Genomic DNA, 10,013 nt, shown 5'->3' with positions numbered 1-10,013 from the left:
GATGATAGAGCAAGGATTGGTGTCTTGGTCGGCAAAATTACATTTTCTCTTCTCTTCTCTCTCTGTCTCTCTTTCTTTATTTGTTTTTGTTACTCCATCCCTTTCATTTCTCCCAATTTTATTGCAATGATTTTTTTTTTCATAATCCTCTTGTTTATTCGCCCTATTCGTTTAATAAAATCATGGTTGACATTGCCATTATCGCTATCGATAGTTTCTGTGATCATGAATCTTTAATTTCTGCTTAGTCCTCTGTTCTTATTTGCACTGTATTCAAAGTCTATTTAGAAGTACAATGTACGTTACCACATTTTGATTTTTCTGTTAATTCGAACACCCTGAAATGTTAAGTTTTTGTTTTTAATAGCCGCGAATGGCAGATTATTCTTGAGCTATTTCTTGATTAATGATGTTTTTTCTGTCTTTGTCTATGTCTGTCTCTCTGTCTCTCTGTCTCTCTCTCTCTCTCTCTCTCTCTCTCTCTCTCTCTCTTCCTCTCTCGGAAATTAATGTAGTGTACACAGCTGTAGAAAGATGGGTATAGATAGATAATAGACAAAGATATTGCTATCGAACAATATATAAAGACACGTGCACGCCTGCATTTGAATGCATTTGTGCATGTGTTTCTTCTGTGTTCCCTCATTAAATGTCATCCAATACGTACCTGTGGCAGAAAATAATATCACGATGAGAGAAACCTTCGATAGAAAAAAAATATATATATATGTATATATATGCATTGTGTCAAGACTTGTTATCTCTCGGTGCGACGCTAACAGATCTATCCCCCGGTGGCCTAGCAGAACAACGCCTGCTGTGTACCTCCGGGATATTATGCTTTTTGCAATACACACAACGCGCACAACACGCACACACACACACACACACACACACACACACACACACACACACACACACACACAAGCATACACACATTGCTCGCACACTCGGAGCGCAGACGTGCTAACACTTGACAGAAGAAAATGTGTTTTTCTGCCCTTAATTTCAGCCAGTGCGTGTATGTTTGCAAGCCCATTGCATTCTTTAAAGGGACTATGTAAACATTTTCCTCCATCTTGGTCCCAGTTTATGCTCTTCGCGGGGAGAAGGCGTGGGGGTTTAAAGCGCCATCTAGGCGGGCAGGCAATTATTTTTATTGATTGTTTGACGAGTGTCTTAGTGTGGATATGACACGGTCATAACACGGACCCGAGTGTTTTCATTTCATCAACGAAGTTGAGCTCGTCTTGTACTTTCTCCGTTTTCCGTTTGCGTCGAGTGCAACAGGAAAAGTGCAATAACTTTTGTGAGATTTGATGCTGCGATGCGATGATTATTCTGTGACGTTTGTCTTTGATTTGCTGAGGCCTGTGCTGTTTCGTATTCTTAGATCTAAAATTGCATCATAAAGAAACATTACACTCCAAATGTTGAATTTGTTCAGAAAATGTTCCCTATACGCTTTGACTTCGATTTTCTTTCTGCTATAGATAAACGAAAAGGGAAAGAGAACTTTCAACATAAAAATATCAATTAATTCACATCGTTTTGTGGTGCTGTTGATGCAATTGTTGCAATGTGTGTACCACGTTCTTACGTAATCGACCAAGCTAATTATACGTTCTCGTCTAGCATTGTTTAACTCTGCTTCCATTAGGAGGGAGCGTTAAGTCAGCGCACACGCCGTCCTCCACACTGTCAATAAATGCACGTTTCGAGAGCGAGCGTACGAAATGTCGACATCTTGTTTAGATCGCTAAAACTACCGACAGCTGCGCGCCTTGTCAAGGACGAACTCATTACTTACGTACAGCCGTTTTAGGGCAATTATTTATTGGCGGAATAATCTGTACCTCCCTTTTCACAGGTTTTGTCGTTTCTTCCCCTGGACGTGTGTTCACTTGCGAATTGTTTTCTATGGCTTCTAGTTCTACGCGAGTTCGTGTGTCTCCTCACTTTTTTTTGTGCCCACATGAATCTCAGATATCAAAATCGTAGCAGCGTCATCATAACTGCTGACTTCTGCCACGAACCTCTCATACAACCGTCATTATAAAAAGGTACATGTAGAAATCATTCCAGAGAAGTTACTCTTACTTAAATCTGCCATTATACAAGAGTAACAAAATAGTAATAATCTTAGCAAATCATTGCATTGTTTCTCTTATTATACATTTATTCGCACACATATTTTGTATTATGCTCAATGGCTTGTACTTGTAAATTGTTAGAAAACATAATTTGTCAAATGTATTATGCACCACCTTTTGCTGGATGGAAATAATGCATGATTGAAATGAATTCAGTTTAATTGGAATCGGACGATAATGATAAGATTACGATTGTTTACGTTTCCCAATGAGCGATCGTAAAATCTAAAAAGGTATATATTAATGTATATACTCTCCCGCAGGGCGATGAGGTGTCATTAGCAGTGTTCCTCACTTGGTTCGTTACCAAATGACGGAATACATTATTCTTTATCTTGTATCTGTATTATGTAGATACAAAGAGGATAAACAATAAAAGGTAGGGGGTAACAGTACAAAGAAAGTGAACGTAATAGACAATGATACATAAAGCTTGGAAAATCCTTGATGATAAGATATCAGAGGCGGAAAAGGAAAGAGAAAACTAGATGTAGGTGCAGTGTGGTAGATCTCAGTATTATATTTGTGGGAGGGACTTCATTGAAAAGACACTTATATATCATCAGGACGTTTTTCAGGAGGATTTGTTACAAATCAAATAAGTGAAGTTTAAATATAAATTGTATCACATGACGTCAGTATGAGGTGTGATAAATGCCTCCAGCAGTCTTTGCTTTAAGAAACAAGACGAAAATTAAACGACAGCTGCCATCGTATATCTTGATATATATAGATTAATATAAGATAAGAAAGGAGATGCTTTGTTTGTCTATGTTCTACGTTATATACGGATACGACAAATCGCTGTCATCCGCTGTAATGGTCGTAACGTCTTCACTCCGCTATTCCAAAAGATTTAGATTTTATTTCCTTTCCATTACATCGTCTCTGCAAAATGAGGAGGTAGTCCTAAAAATGGGGAGCATCAAACAGAAAAGTCAGAGTGGTGGGCAGAGAGAGAGAGAGAGAGATGATTTCAATATCATATACCTCTGTCTCTCAGCTTAATCCGTTATCAAAATATCGACTTACACTGCATCCCTTAAAGGGCAGTCACTCACAACACCGCTTTGTTAATCCCCCCTGCACCCATACCTTTCAGCAGCGTATTTGTTTGACGTCACCGTCGCCATGGCAAACTGTGCATTACAAAAATGAGAACTGAAATCCTTCAAGCCAACGTTTTTTTCTCTCTTATTCACATACAACATTACTTATACTGATACATGATTTTAGAGATGTCTCCGTCCTTACCTTCGCGTATCATTGGATGGCAAAGTACATTTCTGTCGATTAATGTATTACTCGTTAATATTCAAGCTGCTTAGATATAACATTATTGTGTCTTCACTTAATTGAGCTCACAAGATGAAAATATTCGATATCATTTTGATACATGATCTCATGTATTGACATACGTTATCTTCGAAACGTTTGAAGGCCAAAGTACATTTTTGTCGATTAATGTATTACTCGTTAATATTCAAGCTGTTTGGACAGTGTCTTCACGTAATTGAGCGCACAAAATTAGAATACATTGTATCTAATATTTTGTTGATACATAGCTTGATGACACACGTTTCTTTCGAACAATCTCTTCTGAAATATGAAGCAATCCTCCAGAACGCGCAAAAAGGGGGCACTTCAGTTATAAAATGTAATGATAGTAGAGTATCATTTGGGGCACCTTCAGTAAACGCATGCACCGTTATCCTTTATATAGATGGCAGTTAATGTGCCATGACATATTTCCAAATTAAGCATTGCCATAGTACCAAAAACGACTTGGAGTAAACATGTCGCCTGCGAAACAAAGGGACTTGCTGCATATAGCAACACCTGTAAAGCGTGGATCCTGAAATACTAGATCCTGTTAGCACGAACAAAAATGAATGACAAAGCTATCACATGTTGAAAATCGACAACAGCCCTATAAAGTATTCAATCCGTAAAGTCCTTATTGTTTTGTGAATGTATGTGTGCGTATGTGTATGTGCGTTGGTTTGTTTCTTGTTTAGTTGAATGATGTTTAAATGCAAAATCAAGACCGTTATGTATGTGATTGGATAGCATACTCCTTTACAATTCCCTCGTTGTTACCGTTAAAAATTGTCATAACTTACATTAACAAGTTCCTCCTCCACTCCTTTAATTCACTCCTCCATTAATCCCACCGAAAGTCCCCTTCATCTTCTTCCTTCTTTCCGTCTTTTTCTTCTTCTTTTTTTCAGCCAAGATACCAAAAGAACACACTGCGTGATTTCACGCTGATCTTATCTTGGAAGCAATGGATAACGTCTTCGTAACCCTTCCAATAATAATGAAAGAACTTGATGCTTGATGAAAGTTGGCATTTTTTATGCATCACACCGACCGATATGAACAAGTTAAGGAGCCTGCAAACCGCGAGCGCGTTAGAATGTTGGTTATTTTTACAAATAATTTGTGCCATCGTTGGTCGACTTTCTATGATCTACCAACGTTGTTGTGAAGTATATAAGCGTCATAACCTATTAAAATACTCTTCTTCGATCTCTACTCGGAATATGTTATCATTACTGATTGTGATGAGTCAATTCTTACCATTCATGATGAACACAGCGAATAATATTCATATTCAGATGTGGATGACTAATCTAACGTTAATAACTAAGAGGTTATCTTAACTGCAGTTTTTACTCACCAGTTCTTGCGTAACTTTCTCCTCAAATCTAACGACTGAAATGTCTGTATATATTTATATGCACGATGACTCATCCTTACACTGTTTTTCTCCAACAATATTGCACCGTAAATGTCTTCACCACAGCAGTATCTATACATGTCATGAAATTGTGAAAGCGAAGCCTATAGTCACACTTTAACCTTTTCATCTTGCTGCTTGATTATAGGCATGTCTTCTTCTTCTTCTTCTTCTTCAGTCGAAGGTCGCTCGACGGATACCACGGGAGTGAGAAGAGTGTCTCGGTGTATGGAGAATCTCTCCCGATGGACATTTTTTTTTCTGTCACTCCGTGAAACGCGCATTGTCTCGGACGAGGCGGGTGACAGGTGCATTTTGAGACGATTTCTACAAATCTTTGGGGAGCTGTAAACCTCGGATGAAGAAGAAAAGTAGAAGGAAAGAGAAAAAGGAGAGATACAGACCGAGAGACAGAAAAAAGAGAGAGATGGAGATTGAGAGTGAAATATATTTTGCGATGAGAGAACTAACAGCAAAGGAGAAAGAGGTTTGAGAGAGAGGAAGAGATAAGAGAGGAAGAGATTTTCAGGGTGGAAAAAAAAATTGGGATATTGGGAGAGAGAGAGGTAGAAACATTTGCAATGAAGTGTGGGAACAGAGAAACGTAATATTCACTGATATATGAATGGCATCTATACCGTTTTATCATCCATAATTCATCCTCAGAAAGAGATATGACCTTGATCTTATCATACACGAATCAGCTGACCGCAGTGATCACTCGAGAGAGGCTCAAGTGACTCCTGATAATAGCAAGGGAAAAACAAAGGAGAAAAGCATTTAGGAGAGGCTTTCGCGCTATCGTATTTTGATGAATATTAATTCCTTCATTCAAAATTGGATATTGAGAGTGTCAACTATAGTTTATGGATTTTACGTTTCATCCGAAGAAATTGCCTTTTTTTCGAATACTGTGTGAGATCAAGAACTTATACGAGAAGCATTATATAGAAGATATGTTTCTTGCAAACCATTTTTTTCTCATTTTATAGGTGCTCGTATCTATTTTTTTTTTTAGAGGATGGGGTGTTGGAGTAGCGATCAACAGAGCGGCATTGTAGTAAAGGGCAAAACGCTGTTACCTCAATTCAACTGTACATTTTATATGAAGACAAGAGAAGCAATTAGGATCAGATGGATGAACCATTTTAGAAATTTTTGCCATTTGTTTCAAGTCCACCTTCCTAGTACATTTTTGCTCATGATGGTGGTCTCAATCACAAACAAACAAACAAATAAAAAAACAAAAATTAGAACTATGGTTTGATGTTGAATCAAAATTATCTTCTCAGTTCAAAACATATGCAATACAGTTAGACACAAAATATCAAATATGATGAACATGAGATTAGGAATGCTTGAATATATATACAAGTTGATATATATATATATATATATATATATATGTTGAGAATTCACGTATTGGCTCCAATATAACGAAGAGTCAAGAAATAAACTAGTAATGTTTCTTTTTTTTTGCCAATAAAGAATGAGTTGAGTCCAATTAACTCATTCATTATATATATATATATATATATATATATATATATATATATGTATATATATATAAGCATGTTGAGATTTCACGCATTGGCTCCACGAAGAAATGAAGAAACAAACTGGTAATGCATTTTTGGCCAATAAAGCATGAGTTTATGCGACTCAAATTTTCGGCGTCCTGCACCTTCTTCATGAGTCTTGACAATGTCATTGTCATTGTTAAGACTCCTGAAGAATGCGTAGGACGCCGAAAATTTGTGTCGAATAAACTCACGCTTTATTGGCCAAAAATGCATTGCCAGTTTGTTTCTTCATATATACATATATATATATATATATATATATATATATATATTTATATTATATATATACTCTCTAAAAAAAATCAAGTGAAAATTTTCACTCTAAAAAGAGTGAATACAAAAAAGAGTGAATTTCGAGTGAAATTGGAGTGAATTTTGAGTGAAAATGCTCATTTTCACTCATTTTGGAGTGACGTCAGGGATCACTCCAAAATGAGTGAAAATGAGCATTTTCACTCAAAATTCACTCCGATTTCACTCGAAATTCACTCTTTTTTGTATTCACTCTTTTTAGAGTGAAAATTTTCACTCGATTTTTTTTAGAGTATATATATATATATATATATATATATATATATTTATATATATATACTGACATCAAAGGACTTAACCACAACATGGCGGGGTGGTGCAAGGACAGTAAATATATTGACAGCAGAGGTATGTTTAATGTTGAGTATATTTTGAAATGTATAATATATAAGGTTAGTTAAGTTTAGTATGATTTTATACCTAGGTTGATTTTATTTATACGTTGTTGTCATTGACTGTGTAGATCCTGAAGAAGGGCATTTCGCCCGAAAGCTTGATGATTAAAGGGGTGCTACCCAACACCAGCCACGTCTATATGTGCAAGATTTGCTGTCAATATACCGGGTGTATTTTCAGTACCTTGTGTTCTAAAAGTAATATATTTTTTGACATCATTTTGACATCATTAGAAAGAGCATCTTCCGCAGAAGACAATGATACCAAAATCATTAAATTTGGTTCAGTACTTTTTATTCTACGCCAATTTCTGAAAATGCAGTTATTTTCAAATTTCGTCGGATTTGTGCGACTTTTGAGATAATAATTTGAGTGCGACACGCGATCCATACGGTGAATATTGTGTAAGCTCGGTGATCCATGTCAACAAAAGATACAGCTTTCACATTGGGCACGGGCCAGGAAAAAACAGTGTGTGTATGTCTGTGTGTGTGTGTGTTCGCTCCCAATATGAAAGCGTTACCTTTTGTTGACATGGATCAACGAGCTTACACAATTCACCGTATGGAACGCGTGTCGCACCCAAATTATTATCTCATAAGTCGCAAAAAATTGAAAATGACTGCATTTTCAGAAATTGGCGTAGAATAAAAAGCACTGAACCAAATTTGATGATTTTGGTATCATGGACTTCTGCGGAAGATGCCCTTTCTAATGATGTCAAAAAATATATCACTTTTAGAACGCAAGGTACTGAAAATCCACCGTTCCGCTTTTTTGGGGACACCCGGTACGTATATATAAAAGAAGACTGCGGGGTACAACAAAAGAGGATGAAAGACAATCCTTATATTCAGGCTGACCAGTTATGCGTTCATAAAACGTATGTTCTCGACGACCCAACGGAATAATGTAGAAGAACATAGAATTTCCTTTTAAGCATGGAACGTTTTACGAAGATCACTTATTTCTGTCTATTTTTACCTGGTATCATCTGACTTCCAGAGGGATTGATTCCCCCCCCCCCTTCCCCTAACCATGCGTCAGACTGATGAAGTCACCAGAGGCTAGATTTTTATCATCGACTGTTATCATTTCTCGCTCTTTGATTTGCCCTGTTCGACCCAGTCCGATGACGCTTGCGTTTTTATTATGCATTATCAGATGAATCAATGATGAAATAATACAATAATCGTATACGTCTGCCGAACAACAAATGTTCTGTTAAAGCTTCATGAAGACATCGGGCAGAAACAAGCTTGACTGCAGGCTATACCGAGACTTGCCTGAAGGGAGGAAACCGTCAGTAAATTGCTTGGTTCATTCAAGTCGTCTGACATAATATAGCGTTCTTTGATTGATGCGTTTAGGGATCATGCCCGCCTTCGCAACAAGTGCTCCGAGAGCGGGAGCGCGGCGGGTCTACGCGCGCGGCAGATGGTATGGTTTCTATTGATACGACGCGCCTCAAAGCGAGAAAAGCGCTCTCGTCCATTTCCCCTCATCAGCTTTCTTTTCACACCTAAATTCGTGAGTAACTCTCCCTTTGTTCACTTTGTTGCGTATTCATGGAGGTACACACAAATTTCCGGTATAGAGCAAAGGATTTATAAAGACTGTCATTATGTATCCAAGCAGTAAAGCAGTAAACCAAAAAGTACAGTAAAATTGTTGTATAAACCTTCAGGTGATGAAAATACACCGGACAGTGCAAGCTTGTGTGAGTCACAGGCGACATTATTATCAAAACAGGCCAATAGAGTCTACTCCTTAAGCCTATATCATACAAGGATTCGCGAACGAAAAAAGCTTGGGTACGAAGTCAAAAAGCAAAACAAAACAACAACAACAACAACAACAACAGAAGGACAAAAAGTGAGTATGATTATGAATGAGAATAGATGCATTTTTAGCACTTGCCCTCCACAACAATCTGTCATATTAGTCTTGGTGGCTGCTTCGGCGATCTCTTTGTTTTTCCTTGCCGCTGTCTTCTCTGGGAGCGATTGAGTTGCCTCTAAAGCCCAAGGGGGGCGACGCGCGCGTATAATGCAAGCAAGGCTAATCCCCGGACGGGCGCCCGCGTTCGTCTTGCACGGCCGAGATGATGATGAATTATCGCACATTCAGCGCGCTTCCATCATGTACGTGAAATTGGAAGCGACATGCGCAGTCACGCCTAGCGACGCGTGATTGTATATCGCGGAGCGTACTATAGGTTTCTGGTTACTACGCGACACGTTTTAACGTGATAACGAGAAGATTATTTTCTTCGCCGAATATGATAATCGCCAATATTTTCGAGAAGAATGTAATTAACGGTATCTGCATGGGTATACTCAGAACCCCGAGGGACAATAATTTGTGGGTCACCGCATCCAAAGCTTTAAGCAGTTGCCTATGGTGATGGACTTCTAAAACAAAATTGATGTTATTCTAATGAGAATTTTGACAATCTGAATGCGTCACATAAAACCAAGCGTTAGTGCTGGCTAGAAATGCAATAACAATTGCTTCAAAGCTGTAGGAACTGAGAGAATGACTTGAAGCACACGAATGGCTAATAATAATAATCATTATCATCATCATCATCATCATAATAATAACAATAATGATAATAATAACGATGATAATAATAATGATGATAATAATAATAATAATAATAATAACAATAATGATAATGATAATAATAATAATATTAATAATAATAATAACAATAATAATAATAAAGAGTTATATGTTTTCCATTCACCTCCTAATAAGAGAACAGTCAATACCAGAATATTCGGGGCATGACTCTAGAAGCCTATATCATCGCAGCGCGTA

Source organism: Diadema antillarum, unplaced genomic scaffold (assembly GCF_040938485.1).
Source record: "Diadema antillarum isolate AM-2024a unplaced genomic scaffold, OU_Dant_1.0 seq00000782_RagTag, whole genome shotgun sequence".
Classification (NCBI taxonomy): Eukaryota; Metazoa; Echinodermata; class Echinoidea; order Diadematoida; family Diadematidae; genus Diadema; species Diadema antillarum.
The sequence above is the reverse complement of the archived record's forward strand: the minus strand, read 5'-3'. Positions refer to the sequence as shown.